The following is a 16,733-nucleotide window of genomic DNA, read 5'->3' as shown; positions in this document are numbered from 1 at the left end:
GGACTAGGGTTTAAATTACCCTTCTTCCATTATTATAACTATTGAATTATAAATAAATAAATAAGTTTAAGGAACATAATAATACAACAACAACAAAATTCTAATAAACCAGCTATTAAGGAAGCTAATGATAGTGTTAAATAATAATAATAGCAAATAATATCCATTAAAAATTTATGAATTACATAATAATAATAATAATAATAATAATAATAATAATAATAATAATAATAATAATAATAATAATAATAATAATAATAATAATTGTAAGGACACGATTCGTGGCGGACCGTAACAGTGTCGGGTTCGCACGTGAAAATGCCCTAACAATATCATTTGTAGAGCGTGGGTTTGGAAGGCTAGGCCTTGATCGACAGGCGGTGGGTTTTTCGTGGTGTTCGTACAAGTTTAAATTTTCCTTCACCCCTGGAGTCTTTCTCCTGGAGGTGGGCTGGGAGGCTCTGGTTTTTGGCCATTTTTCCCAACCCCCTGGTTGGTGCACCTTCCTTTTTATTATATAGTCCGTCTTGGTTGATCCTGACCCTCCACTTGTAGGTCAGGCAGGAGCTTATTTCTGTATCCATCCCATCAACCGTCCCGTCTAACTTTCTATTAGTTGCATGGATTGAAGTTTACACCGTCCAAACGTCTTTTCTCATTAATCAGTTCTGGGTATTGGCAGGTGCATTTACTGAAGAGGGGACGCATTTTCCTTGGTCCAATTTCACACCCGGCTTTCCTATGGGCTCCATTCCGTTCACATCCCCTTGAGGGGGCTGTTTGGAGATTGCCTCCACCATGATGTTGGTCTTCCCATTGAAGCTCTGGAATGCCGAGGACAGGGTAAGTTCTCAGCCGTTCCCCTTGCTACCCCGGCCATTGATCATTCGTCCTCGGCAAGATACCTCCTCGGCACGGGCCCTGGGCCCAGATAGAGTTTGGGCCGGATTGCAGACCTCTCGGACCCACAATAGCCCCTCAAAACCCTCCTATCCGTCTGCTCAGTCCTCGGCAGACCCAAAGTCCCCCCTGAAAGAGGGGTAAAAACGGTATAGGACTAAAACTTGGAAGAAAGATCTAAAATATCCGGGGAAAGTTGCCCTTACTGCCATTCAATGCTCTGAACCTGACAGAGCCGCATTCTTTGGTTTTTACAACCACCCCCAGCGACTTTGAATATGGGCTGATAGGACAAGTATCAATCTTGGAAAGGTTGACCCTATACGTGGACGGAGGACAATGAACGCAGACAAATATAAAAGGAAAAATAAGTAACCTAAAGGAGGGGTTGGGAAAAATGGCCAAAAACCAGAGCCTCCCAGCCCACCTCCAGGAGAAAGACTCCAGGGGTGAAGGAAAACTTAAACTTGTACGAACACCACGAAAAACCCACCGCCTGTCGATCAAGGCCTAGCCTTCCAAACCCACGCTCTACAAATGATATTGTTAGGGTCTTTTCACGTGCGAACCCGACACTGTTACGGTCCGCCACGAATCGTGTCCTTACAATAATAATAATAATAATAATAATAATAATAATAATAATAATTATTATTATTATTTATTATTTTTCAATAAAAAATAAAATTATATCAAATAGATCAAAAGTAGTACAAAACACTTTTATCATATTCTCTCTTATCATTTATCATATCTACAACTCTTTATTAATTTGGTTACAAAATTTTGGTGTGAATAGATTTTAAAGCACTTTTTAGTTGTAGTTTGCCAAATATTCTAAATTTTAATGCATTCACGTTGTCTTACCTTACCTAAAATTTTCTCCCTATTTTAAGATAAGAGTTTACTTTTTCTACTTTAGCTAACAATTTTCTACAACTCTTTACTAATTTGGCTAGTAAATTGGAGTGAACAGTTTTAAAGCACTTTTTAGTTGTAGTTTGCCAAATATTCTAAATGTTAACGCATTCACATTGTCATTCCTAAAATTTTATTCCTATTTTTAGATAAAAATTTACTTTTTCTATTTTAGCTAGCAAATTTTCAAAACACTCACATTTTTTATATAAAAAAAAAAACCCACATTATTTTCAATCCTATACTCTATTTTGTTAATATGATATTTTTTATTTATTCTATTGTTAATATGATATTTATATATAAAGTGTGGGGGGAAAAAAGACTAATAGGCCCGTTTCAATATCTATACTGGGCCAGGGGCCCAGTCCATGGAAAAACCCCTCCTTGGCCATAGAAAAATCCTCCTCGGATGGATATAGCTGAGGGTAAAAGAGGTAACAGACCATCAATGGCGAAACTTCAGACCGTTCCACAAGGCAGGGAAAGCGCGAAAGTGGAGAAAGACAACAGATAGAATGAAAGCGTATAAGGGAATGCAGCTTTTATTGTATTCAGTGCCTTGTACCTGACACAGCCATACTTCTCTGTCCTTACAACCACTCCCAACAACTGGAGGTAGGGGGGATGGGACAAGTACCTGCCCTGGGGACCCCAGTCAGGAGGAGGAAAACGACTATAAAAGGGGAGTAAAGGGAAACAAATAGTGGGGGGGGGGTGGGGAGGGAGAATCCCCAACACACTAGACGCACTAGGAAAAGCTCCTCGGATCGTGCCGAGGACCAATTCTATCTGGTAAACTTGGCTCATGAGGAACACCGTGATGGTTGTTGTCCATACACTAAAGCCCAGCTCTTTGGCCCACTCTTTACAAATTCATTATATTGGGCTCACTGGTCAAAGGTTCCATGCATCTTGGGCATGGCCTGAAAAACGTGGCCCTACAATTGGCGCCGTCTATAGGGAGAGCTGGAGCGTTAGCAAATGCAACGACCAATCACGGCAGGGTCAAGCTCCTGCCACCAGGAGTCCATCAAAAAGACCGTTGTGGCGGTGGTACAAGCTACACGAAAGCCCCTCTCTTGTCTCCCAAAACACATCATCGTTGTCGTCACTTAGCCTCCACTCAAGCCCATACTTCGAAGCGTTGATTACGCGGGAAAGGTTGTTAAGCGAAACGTGGTCCTAGGGGCTTCTGTCGTCAGACATTTGCCCCGAGAACCTGACAAGGGGCTAACTCTCGCGGGCTTAGTAGTCCAATCCGTTGAATCCCCTACGGAGAGATAAGTTAATAGCCTATGCCTAAGTGCTAGACAGAACCAAGGCCTTGTATGGTCATCGGACTCAAGCCTACAGGGAAACTAGGCATATTGAAAACAAAGCCCAAGTGCTAGACAAAACCAAGGCCTTAAATAGTCCTCGGACTCAAGCCTATGGGGAAACTACACTGAAAGCCTAAGTGCTAGACAGAACCAAGGTCTTGTATGGTCCTCGGACTCAAGCCTACGGGGAAACTAGGCACGTTGAAAACAAAGCCCAAGTGCTAGACAGAACCAAGGCCTTGTATAGTCCTCGGACTCAAGCCTATGGGGAAACTACACTGAAAGTCTAAGTGCTAGACAAAACCAAGGCCTTGTATGGTCCTTGGACTCAAGCCTACGGGGAAACTAGGCACATTGAAAACAAAGCCCAAGTGCTAGACAAAACCAAGGCTTTGAATAGTCCTCGGACTCAAGCCTATGGGGAAACTACACTGAAAGCTTAAGTGCTAAACAGAACCAAGGCCTTATATGGTCCTCGGACTCAAGCCTACGGGGAAACTAGGCACGTTGAAAACAAAGCCCAAGTGCTAGATAGAACCAAGGCCTTGTATAGTCCTCGAACTCAAGCCTATGGGGAAACTACACCGAAAGCCTAAGTGCTAGACAGAACCAAGGCCTTGTATGGTCCTCGGACTCAAGCCTACGGGGAAACTAGGCACGTTGAAAACAAAACTCAAGTGCTAGACAGAACCAAGGCCTTATATAGTCCTCAGACTTAAGCCTATGGGGAAACTACACTGAAAGCCTAAGTGCTAGACAGAACCAAGGCCTTGTATAGTCCTCGGACTCAAGCCTACGAGGAAACTAGGCACATTGAAAATAAAGCCCAAGGTCCTCGGACTCAAGCCTACGGGGAAACTAGTTACATTGAAAACAAAGCCTAAGTGCTAGACAGAACCAAGGCCTTGAATGGTCCTCGGACTCAAGCCTACGGGGAAACTAGGCATGTTGAAAACAAAGCTTAAGTGCTGGACAGAATCAGGGTATTGCATGGTCCTCGGGCCATATACCTAAGACAAATTAAAGCTATGAATATCATCGGAAACTAGGGAAAGGACCCTAATGCCCGGCGACCCCTTCGGACAATTTATTTCAGATTGCACATCCTTAGGCGGTTACTCCGTTCACAATACGGAACGTGCGGCTGTTATCCCGGTTTGTTATGTATGGTTAACTTATTTAAAATCGTCACTGTTGTGCTCGTCGATTTCGATGAATAACTCTACCGACGAGGTCATCGGTTCTAAATACGGTTCAAAAGAAAAAACACCGGTACATCCATTCACATGATAATTATTGCAGAAAATAATTATTGCAAAAGAGAAAGGATACATAAAATGCAATAAACTCATCTTTTATTAGATAAAGAGATAGTACAATATACATAAAGGGGCTTAGACAAGCCTGAAATCATAAGCTAACCGAAAATAAAAATTATAACATAAAAAATACATGGGGACGATAGATCCTTCAATTATGCTTTAACAATGACTAGGAAAATCTGGGTGGCACCAGTGACAGAAGAGAAGAAGAAACAGAGGCACCTGGGCGGCGCTAGTGATGGAAGTGAAGAAGAAGCGGAGGCGCTCGGATGGTGCCAGTGATGGAAGAGAGGAAGAAGTGGGGATACCAAACCCCTGTACCAGCTCTAACAGTAATCGAGCAAGTATCATGTTAGCAATAATCGAGCGGGAGCAGATAGTACCGGCGATGGGAAATCTCAGTGTTGTCGCACCAAAAATCTGATGCGACATCCACCTGCTTCGGATTTTGACTGAAAGAAAAAAAAGGCTCCTTTCTTGCCCTATCAAGGAGAAAGGAGGCCTTGAGCCTTTGTCTCCCTTGTCCTGACCGTGCCATTTTGAATCTTGGAGATACCCAAGGCTTCTGAAACGGGTTTTGTTCCTTCACCCTTATCCTAACCATGATCATTTTACCCCCCCCCCAAAATCTCAGTCACTTTCGTAGTAGGGACTTTGGGAACGTTTGAGGAAATAGAAATCTGAAAACTCAAGACTCTGCAAATAAGGATGGACTATCTCCCACTGTGCGTCTTATATAGAGGACGAATCTGGAGGCAATCAATTCGCTCCGAAACCCTAGTAAGGAATTACAAACGAGATTAATCTCGTTCTAATTCCAAAGTAACCTTCAGCCGTTGGATTTATGCCACCTTGTGAAAGAGCCCTAATTAAAGTGCGTCTCGTGTACCGAAACGACAGGGATTTAGCGGGGATAGATTAAAAGAATGTCTCATAGTCAGGAACGCGCCTCGAGCAAACAAAGAGACTCAGGCGTTAATGGAAGGCAAGGCTTGGGAAATTGTGACAGAGCCCCGATGTCACCAAAACCCTCCTGTCCGTCTGAGGAGCCGAACAGCAGGATTTTGAGGGGCTATTGTTGGGGGAAAAAAGACTAATAGGCTCGTTTCAATATCTATACTGGAAAAACCCCTCCTCGGCCATAGAAAAATCTTCCTCGGATGGATATAGCCGAGGGTAAGAGAGGTAACAGACCATCAATGGCGAAACTCCAGACCGTTCCACAGGGCAGGGAAAGTGCGAAAGTGGAGAAAGACAACAGATAGAATGAAAGCGTATAAGGGAAGGCAACCTTTATTGTATTCAGTGCCTTGTGCTTGACACAGCCATACTTCTCTGTCCTTACAACCACTCCCAACAATTGGAGGTAGGGGCGGATGGGACAAGTACCTGCCCTGGGGACCCCAGTCAGGAGGAGGAAAACGACTATAAAAGGGGAGTAAAGGGAAACAAATAGGGGGGGGGGAATCCCCAACACACCAGACGCACTAGGAAAAGCTCCTCAGATTGTGCCAAGGACTAATTCTATCTGGTAAGCTTGGCTCATGAGGAACACTGTGATGGTCGTTGTCCATACACTAAAACTCAGCTCTTTGGCCCACTCTCTACAAATTATTGTATCGGGCTCGCTGGTCAAAGGTTCCATGCATCTTGGACTTGGCCTGAAAAACGTGGCCTACATAAATAAAACCCCACATTTGACTTTCAATCCTATACTCTATTTCATTAATATAATATTTATTTATTATTATTTTTCCTACTTTTCAAAACTGAAATTTTTTCCTTTATTTTAGTTATCGACACACACACAAAAAAAAAAAAAAAAAAAAAAGGGTTTGAGAAATGAATAGTGCTTCCCTAGAATATAGGAAATACGGTAGCAAAATGTTATTTTAGGAGACATGTAGGAAAGTCAAAGTGGGTTTATTTATTTATTTTTTTTGGTTTCATTCCTTAAATTGGTCTCTTATCCTATTTTAAAGAGACTGATGTGAGTGCTTCACAAGTCTTTTCAGTTATATACATCTAAAACACCACTTCCCAGTTCCCACATTAATATCAGGAGGTTTGGATACCATCCTCCTTTCTATTATTTAAATAAAAACAATAATATATATATATATATATATATATATAGAGAGAGAGAGAGAGGGAGATATCTATGTCATCAATCAAACGTTTAAATTCATATTTTCTAAGTTTAAAATAATGCATAAAAAAAGTTTACGGATCAAATGAAAAGAATATCCGATTGTTATAAAAATTAGCATGCATGTTAAGAAAATATAAAACATGTAATTCAACGGTGAGATTTTCAAAATATGAATTTAATAACAAGTTCTTGAATGATGTAACATTACTTAAATTTACATTAGGTAGACTTGGGTTTGCTTATATATAAAACACTACTTCCCGTTTCTCAAAAAAATAAAACACTACTTCCCATTGTAAACGGGCTATAAATTATAAATTGAGGCTAATCCCATTATTGGGCTTGGGTTTGCTTAGATAGATGGGCTTGATTTTAAAAATCTGAAATAAGCCCCAGCTATCTTGCAAATATAAGAGCCGAAGTCTCATCTTCCCATCTATATTAAGTTCAAGTGATATGGGAATCGTTTATAGACATTTGAGAATACACAATTGGATTGGTTTGTTTTTCAAAGGGTGGGAGTTGTTCTTCTTGCCATAAAATTTTGGACTTAAAAAACATCTCTTTGGTGGTTCCATGTTTGGGCCTCAATTCAACCATTTTGGGTTGGGTCCTAAACTTAAGGTCTTCTAGAAACCAATATGGTTGATTTTTTTTTTGGGGGTATATATAGTTTGGGGTCACAACCAAAGAGGGGACTACAGACCCTACACGCAGTGACATCGAAAACCGGTTTATTGAATGCGTTATAGGTGGAAGGTGGACTTCCCTTAAAACTTGCAAGTTGCAACTGATGAAAGTGAAAGGCATTTTGATTCGAGGAAAATTCAATACATATAAAAAAATTATGATATATATTGAGTTTTCCTCAAATCAATGGATGCCTTTCAATATATATATATATATATATATATATATAATAATTATAGTTATTATTATTTCAGGTGCAACTTTATTGTAATTTTTTTTTTTATGAAATTTAAAATACTATTATGATTAAAAAAATATTTTAAAATACTACTACTATAGTTAAAAAATTTATTTTTATAAGTTTTTAAGACTTTCAAAGACATTTTAATATCATTTAAAATTATTATATCATATCAAAAGAAGATATATTATAATTTATTGTTACTAAAAAGTCAGCCCGATGTCATGTGTTATTTGGAATGTAATATATAAATCAAGTTGTTTATAAAGTTCGGTTTTAAAAAAGACTTGTTTATATTTGTTTATTTTGCAAACAAATCAAATTTAAACACAAGTTTAGGCTTAATTATTAAACGAGTAAAGTTCAAATATAATAATGTATTCGTGAACAAGCCCATGAACATGAAACTTCATTTAATTATTATATTTTGTATTTATATTTTTCTAAAAATATATTTATATAGACTTGAAATTGAATCGTGTAAATTTGTAAATAGTTTATATGCTATCAAATTATTATTTGTAGTTTATTAATAATATAGTTAGCACATTTGTTGTAAAAATTCATTGATTTGTAAAGGGATAAAAAAATTTAGTCATAATTTTACTATATATGAGAAAAGAATAAATTAATCAAGTAAAGACAAAGTTTAGCTACGAAATTGGTTATAGCTTTAGGTTACAACCTTACTCAATATTTTTTTATTAGAAGTGAATTATGACAACTTCACCATTGAATTACATCTTATTCTTATATCTTCCATGCTTGCAAAATTTCTAGAAAATTAAAGATTTATAGCTATGTCATCAATAAATTATTTAAATTGCAAGTTTTTGTAGTTTAAAATTGTGGGGCCCAAATGATTTATGGGCCAGGCCCATCTACCCGGGGAGAATCCAAAGGCCCAAGCCAAGGAGGGCTATGGCCCAAGCTCGACGAGATAGCCTATGGATACCGCCGAGGGCAGTTCAGTCCTCGGCAGACCCAAAGTCCCCCCAGAAAGAGGGGTAAAAACGGTATAGGACTGAAACTTGGAAGAAAGATCTAAAATATCCAGGGAAAGTTGCCCTTACTGCCATTCAATACTCTTAACCTGACATAGCCGCGTTCTTTGGCTTTTACAACCACCCCCAACGACTTTGGGTATGGGCTGATGGGACAAATATCAGCCTTGGAAATGTTGACCCTATACGTGGACGAAGGACAGTGAACACAGGCGAGTATAAAAGGAAAAATCAGTAACCTAGAGAGGGGGCTGGGAAAAATGGCCAAAAACCAGAGCCTCCCAGCCCACCTCCAGGAGAAAGACTCCATGGGTGAAGATAACCTAGACACGCACGAATACCACGAAAAACCCACTGCCTGGCGATCAAGGCCTAACCTTTTAAACCCACGCTCTACAAATGATATTGTTTGGGCCTTTTTACGTGGCGCGAACCCGATACTGTTACGGTCCGTCGCGAATCGTGTCCTTACAATTGGCGCCGTCTGTGGGAAAGGCTTGTGTGTTGGTATAGAAGGTGGGTCGATAGAGTTTCTTTGTTATTTCTAACCGTTGGTTATAGAATTCTAGTATAAAGTTCTGCTAGGGGCTACGTTTCTTGATTAGGGGCTAGGCTGAGGAGCTAACTCCCTTAAAGCCAAGGTCCCCCGTAAAGAGCAAACTAGGCACTTGGTAGCGTTAATCGTATGGATAAACTCTAAGGGCTTGGCTGAGGAGCTAACTCCCCTAAAGCCAAGATCCCACACAAAGGGAAAACTAGGTTTTGGATAGAACCAAGGCATTGCATAGTCCTCGGACTCAAGCCTGTGGGAAAACCAACTACCTGGATGAGGAAAACTAGGTTTTGGACAGAACCAAGGCATTGCATGGTCCACGGACTCAAGCCTGTGGGAAAACCAACTACCTGGATGAGGAAAACTAGGTTTTGGACAGAACCAAGGCATTGCATGGTCCACGGACTCAAGCCTATGGGGAAACCAACTACCTGGATGAGGAAAACTAGGTTTTGGACAGAACCAAGGCATTGCATGGTCCACGGACTCAAGCCTATGGGGAAACCAACTACCTGGATGAGGAAAACTAGGTTTTGGACAGAACCAAGGCATTGCATAGTCCTCGGACTCAAGCCTATGGGAAACCAACTACTTGGATGAGGAAAACTAGGTTTTGGACAGAACCAAGGCATTGCATAGTCCTCGGACTCAAGCCTATGGGAAACCAACTACTTGGATGAGGAAAACTAGGTTTTGCATTGCTAGTCCACGGACTCAAGCCTATGGGACCAACTACCTGGAGGTTTTGGACAGAACCAAGGCATTCGCATAGTCCTCGGACTCAAGCCTATGGGAAAACCAACTACCTGGATGAGGAAAACTAGGTTTTGGACAGAACCAAGGCATTGCATAGTCCTCGGACTCAAGCCTATGGGAAAACCAACTACCTAGATGAGGAAAACTAGGTTAGACAGACCAAGGCATTGCATGGTCCACGGACTCAAGTCTATGGGAAACCAACTACCTGGATGAGGAAAACTAGGTTTTGGACAGAACCAAGGCATTGCATAGTCCTCGGACTCAAGCCTATGGGGAAACCAACTACCTGGATGAGGAAAACTAGGTTTTGGACAGAACCAAGGCATTGCATAGTCCTCGGACTCAAGCCTATGGGGAAACCAACTACCTGGATGAGGAAAACTAGGTTTTGGACAGAACCAAGGCATTGCATAGTCCTCGGACTCAAGCCTATGGGGAAACCAACTACTTGGATGAGGAAAACTAGGTTTTGGACAGAACCAAGGCATTGCATATCCTCGGACTCAAGCCTATGGGGAAACCAACTACCTGGATGAGGAAAACTAGGTTTTGGACAGAACCAAGGCATTGCAGACTCAAGCCTATGGGAAAACAACTACCTGGATGAGGAAAACTAGGTTTTGGACAGAACCAAGCATTGCATGGTCCTCGGACTCAAGCCTATGGGGAAAACCAACTACCTGGATGAGGAAAACTAGGTTTTGGACAGAACCAAGGCCTTGCATGGTCCTCGGACCCAAGCCTATGGGGAAACCAAGTACAAAAAAGAAAAATTACAAGTTTTGGACAGAACCAAGGCCTTGCATGGTCCTCGGACCCAAGCCTATGGGGAAACCAAGTACAAAAAAGAAAAATTACAAGTTTTGGACAGAACCAAGACCTTGCATGGTCCTCGGACTCAAGCCTATGGGGAAACCAAGTAAAAAAAAAAAGAAAGAAAAATTACAAGTTTTATAATTGCTCGGATGGGAAAAGTCCCCGGCTCAGATACTGTAAAATGTTAAGGCCAATAAAAGTGTTAGGATGATGGTGGGGCACTCCACTATTCGGTAGCCTAAGGGGGCTGTTCATCTTTGCGGGTGATATGTCTTCGAACGATTACTTCCTACACCGCATAGAGCATCCAGTTCTAATCTCGGCATTTTTTCGGGCAATTACCGTTATTCATAGGTACGCATTGCTAGTTCAAGCAATTCTGTTAAAATTGTGGTGACTTCTTTTTATTAGCAAGTATTTTGGCCTTAGTTGTCATTGATTCAAATGCTATATTATTGTGCTGAGCAGCGTTTGCAAATTTGTAAAAACATAGAGACAAAGCATGCGAAGTAAAATAACAACAATTTTTATTAATATGAAAAATTATTACAACGTACAAAGAGGGGCTCAAACAAGCCTATACAAAAGGTGATCTGCCGAAGCAACCCTAACATTCGCAGTACAGATAAGTAAACAGCCAGATGTCTTTTAAACTCGTCTTCAAAGTCTCTTCAATTTCTGCCTCAGTATTGCTCATATCGAAAGAAGAACCTTCTTTGGAAAAAGATGAAGGAGAAGGAAGAAGAATTTGAAGGAGAAGGAAGAAGAAGATGGAGGAGATGAATGAAGAAGATGGAGGACATGAGTAAAGAAGGAGGAGAAGAAGAGAGAAGAGATGAAAATAAAGAAAAAGGAGCAAAAGAGGGAGAAAGAAAAGCACCAGGATGAAATTGGTGCTGGGAAGACTAAGAAAGGGAGGCAAAAAGAGGCGCTCCTAACACACTGGAGCCATATTAGGTATGCTCATGAGAGCGCGGTTGGTACTGATGATGGGTGTTCTCGACTCAGTCACGCCAAAAGTTTGACGTGACGAGTCCCTGCTTCGGATTTTGGCTAAAAGGAAGGTAAGACGAATCTTAAGCCTCTGCCATCCTTGCCCTGACCGAGCCATTTCGAGCTTTATTAGAACATAACGCTTTGAGGAGGGGTATGGTTTCTTCATCATTTGTTATGGTGAATGTACTGTGATTTAGCGTATAACTACTGGGTTAAGTAAACACTAAGGGAGGCAAAGGGTTTCAAATCTCAGAAAAATAAAAGGGTCTCTGTACGAAAGTGATAGCCTCCTACTTGTCTTCTTATAGGAAGAGCAAAACGGAAGGCATTAAATTCGTTCAGGTTTCCAAAAGAATCTGAAAACGAAGATGTGTTCGTTCCATTTCTCCGCCTCGTCAGACGAACCGTCGAATGTAAATGAGTCTCGTAAAGGGAAGTCATTAAAAGCATGTTTTGAATAATCAAACGACGAGAACGCGTCAGGAGTAAAATCAAAAAATGCCTTGTAGATCAGTATATTTCTTGGACAGACGGAAAACCGTCAGCATTAATGAAGGGCCGAATTAAAGGAGCCATCATAAAAGCTCAGCATTACCAAAACCCCCTTTCCAACCAAGAGGTTGGACAGCCGGGTTTTGAGGGGCTATTGTGGGGCCCAAATGATTTATGGGCCAGACCCATCTACCTGGGGAGAATCCAAAGGCCCAAGCCAAGGAAGGCTATGGCCCAAGCTCAACAAGATAGCCTATGGATACCGCCGAGGGCAGTTCAGTCCTCGGCAGACCCAAAGTCCCCCCAGAAAGAGGGGTAAAAACGGTATAGGACTGAAACTTGGAAGAAAGATCTAAAATATCCAGGGAAAGCTGCCCTTACTGCCATTCAATACTCTTAACCTGACATAGCCGCGTTCTTTGGCTTTTACAACCACCCCCAACGACTTTGGGTATGGGTTGATGGGACAAATATCAGCCTTGGAAATGTTGACCCTATACGTGGACGAAGGACAGTGAACACAGGCGAGTATAAAAGGAAAAATCAGTAACCTAGAGAGGGGGCTGGGAAAAATGGCAAAAAACCAGAGCCTCCCAGCCCACCTCCAGAAGAAAGACTCCATGGGTGAAGATAACCTAGACACGCACGAATACCACGAAAAACTCACAGCCTGGCGATTAAGGCCTAGCCTTTTAAACCCACGCTCTACAAATGATATTGTTTGGGCCTTTTTACGTGGCGCGAATCCGATACTGTTACGGTCCGTCGCGAATCGTGTCCTTACAAAAATTATCCATAAAATATAAGCTTATAAATCGTTTAATTAATAATATCCGATTGACACTAAATTTGACATGTGTATTAGAGTGTAAAGAATATGCAATTTAATGGTTAGATTTTCAAAATATGTTGTAATGTTTATTTTATTGAGTAAAGATGTATTCTTATACTATAACCAATTTTGTAGCCAAATTTTGTTAATTAAGTAACTCGTAAATAAGCTTAAGTTTGAAAGACAAGAAAATGAACCAAACATAAATATGTAATCTTATTTGATGATGAGCTTAGCTCAACTCGTGTTCAAAATAAAATTAATGAATAAATCTGAACTTTTAATACTTAGCTCATCCTTAGCTGCAATTTATCATTATATTTCTATTTTATTTTTACTATTTTTTATTTACTTTGAATGATATTAATGAATTTTTATTTAAATTATATATAATTTGTAATTAAACCATCCCCAACATAAACTACTATTCCGGTCAACTTTTTCCCTCCCACCTCCTTCTCTCTTTCCCCATCTCCAAAGCAAAGTAATCATGAAACATTCCTTTCAAACAAAAAAAGGAATTGTGGGAATTTTTTTTTTTTGAATGATTGTGGAACATGTTTTACACTGAGTCCACTCAATGGGACTATTCCTTTATGGTAAAATCTACTACACAGTCTCATGATATCCAATATTCTGTGTGCCCATCAAAGTCAAATTATGTACATGTCCTTGTAACATCCACAAGCACAACCTTCCTTTTCCAAAGTATTCTTTCAATTGATAAGGATGTGTTTCTTTTGGTTTACATGTGCTTTCTTCTTAGCAATTCTCCAAAGTATACAGATGATAAGTTCATTGCAGGACCAATCAGTAGCAGTTCTCTCTTTACTTATTTCCCAAAATCAATTTAAAAGAAATCTGCTTTCTAAATCCCTTAATGTTCAGTCAGAGGACAATCAAGATAGGGCATCACATCTGTCAAATTTATATCTCAAAAGACTTTGTGTTATACATGATATATGAATATGACTAAATGATACATATTTTTATAACTTTGTGTTCAAATTGTATGACAAATCCAATCCCACCTCTCTATCAAATAATGGAAGAGATTAGACTTCGTGAACAAGTAAATTAAAATAACATTGTTTTATGATGCCACCATCCATATATATATGGCTAGCATCTCTCTCTCTCTTTTCCCCAGAAAAACAGTTAAATACTTTGGTAGCCCTAAATTCTTTTTAATAAACTTCAGTTCAAAACTGGGGAAAGTTTCAGTTAGTCCACATCTTTGAACTTACTTGCAGATTCATGCCTCTAGATTAATTTAATTGTTCCTCTGGTATTGACCTCTAGAATGGTTTCTAGAAATGAATATTCCCAGCATTTTTGAATAGTTGACCTATTTATTTAGTCATTTTAACTATGTATATATAGGAAGCAGTATGAGGTCTTGAGCTCAAAGGGGTGTGCTTTAGTGAGTGAGTGTTGGGTTGCTCATCCTCAATAGACATGACAAAACGGGCAGGTCGGGTTGGGTCTGGATCGGGTCAATTGGGTTGCTAGTCAAACGGGGCATTTTAAGTGGGTTAAAAACAAGTTTAAGTCAATTGGGTTGCAGGTTGGGTCGGGTCAGGTCGGGTTGACCCGTATTTTCACATGAATTTTTTTTTAATAAAGAACACAACATGTATTTGCCATTTGGAAAGTCACGCAACAAATTACTTGATATAAAATACATTACTTTGAATTCACCACTTATATTAAGAATGAATTCAGTTAAACTTATTAATACTTATTTAATAATTTTAAAATTATACAAATCCTAACATTGCTATCTGTTGAGGTCTAAAAAAGGGTCATAGTGAAATAAGCCAAAAAAAAAAAAAAAGAACAAGTCAAGCCCAAAAGGAAAATTCAAGCTAAGCCCAAAGTAATAGATACGGGAGACCCACGAGAGAATAAAAGAAAGGCCCAGAGGATCCTGAAGCCCAGAAAAAAAAAAGAAGCATCCAAAAAAAAGGACCACGGCAAAGTATAAGAAGCAAGGATCCTCAGGAAACATCAATAAGCACGGATCCCTTCAGGCACAAAGAAAAAGGAAGACTGGGACAGATCGATAGAAAGAAGACAGAAGAAGAAAACAAGAAATAAAAGCAAAACGCAAGCGACCTCTCATGGCACAGACAGAAAAGGCCTCGGGGAATCAGGACATGGAAGAAGAATGATAACAAACGACTTTAAAAAATGACAGAACAGGATTCCGCCCAAATAGGAAAGAAAAGGGAAAATTGGAAGACGCTAGAAATGGGGATGCCGAGAAGGGCATACCTCAGCACGTCCCAAAGAAGATGGCCAACCAGAAGCTTTCAAAAGAATCAGAACTGAGAGAAGGAAAGAATGAGAAAAAAATGGAAAAGGGACTTACCGAGACGATGGGGACAGGACATGCTCTGTTTGCAAAAGAGCAAACCAGGGGAACCAACGGTTCCCCGGGAAGCCCAGAAAACTCCATTATAAAAGGAGGGGATGGGTTGTGAAGAAGGCAGCGAAAAAAAAAAGAAAGAAACACAAGAAAGAAGAAATTCTCTAGGAAAAAACTATCAGAAAATCTGTGCAGAAAGGAAAATACTAAGGGAAAAACAAAGATTGCTTCCCGGTATCCTGTAAAAGCCACTATTGCACATACTCGGATTCAACGAGAATCAAACTTTGCAAGTTTTGAAGGCTGAAATAGCCATTCAAGACTGCAATTTTTGAGCTTGATTGAACCTTGTATCACGTCCTAGTGAACTTTCTGTAATCAAACAGATAATGTATTAAGGAAACATTGCTTCATATTTCCCAGGATCCCCACAGCACTAATTTTATTGCTTTGCTAATCCTGTTTCTTTCCTTCTGAATTTACCTTGTTAATTTTTGGCACTCTTCGATATCCTTGTTTGTCATTTTCTTTATATTGTCAGGAGTATTCTCTGCATCCACTTGATTCTTAAACAGCTCGTTAGCTGTGGTGAGTCAAGGCCCGGTCCACCAAATCCTCCTTTACATTTAGGCCCGGGATCCTTGGGCCTGAGTGTCACGAAAAAGGCACTCTCACACTATCTAAAAAAAAAATAACACAAAGATAAGTAAAACAAATGCACAAGTTTTATTTCTACAAAATATCAACATCCCAAAATATAAAACAAAATTACAAACAACTTATTAGATAACTCATTGGACAAAGAATAAAAACATATAAGAAATTTACAATCTTGAAAATTAATTTTATAATCTATTATCAATTGTGGTTGGCACTTTATTTCAATTTGAGATATACATTAAAGTTTGATTGTTTACTTATTTATATATGGTCTCTTTTATGAATATCACATCATTGTTAAGCAATACACACTTTAGAAAATATCATAAATTTTGAAAGTTGTTTATTTAGGACATAAATTGTTAAAAAATAGATCTAAACATTCATAATTTATACTAATTTGATACTTTAGCTTCACCATTTTCACACTTGTGAATGTTTCTCTCTCATGTCTACAATTTTAAATTTATGTTTTTAACTCTACTGTAACAAAATTATCTTGGCATGTACTTTGCTATTTGATATTTAAAAATCTTTACTCATTACAAAATGCTCAACCATTCATCTCTCAATTAATTTGCATGCGATTATGTAAATGTCTCAATTGTTTCCTTAAACCTCACAACAAACAATTAAATCAATATTGTCTTAATTTTATTAATTTTTTTTACCAAAAAAAAAAAGTTTTAAAAAATGTTTCGGGTT

The sequence above is a fragment of the Quercus lobata genome, chromosome 11, assembly GCF_001633185.2.
Source record: "Quercus lobata isolate SW786 chromosome 11, ValleyOak3.0 Primary Assembly, whole genome shotgun sequence".
Lineage (NCBI taxonomy): Eukaryota > Viridiplantae > Streptophyta > Magnoliopsida > Fagales > Fagaceae > Quercus > Quercus lobata.
The sequence above is the reverse complement of the archived record's forward strand: the minus strand, read 5'-3'. Positions refer to the sequence as shown.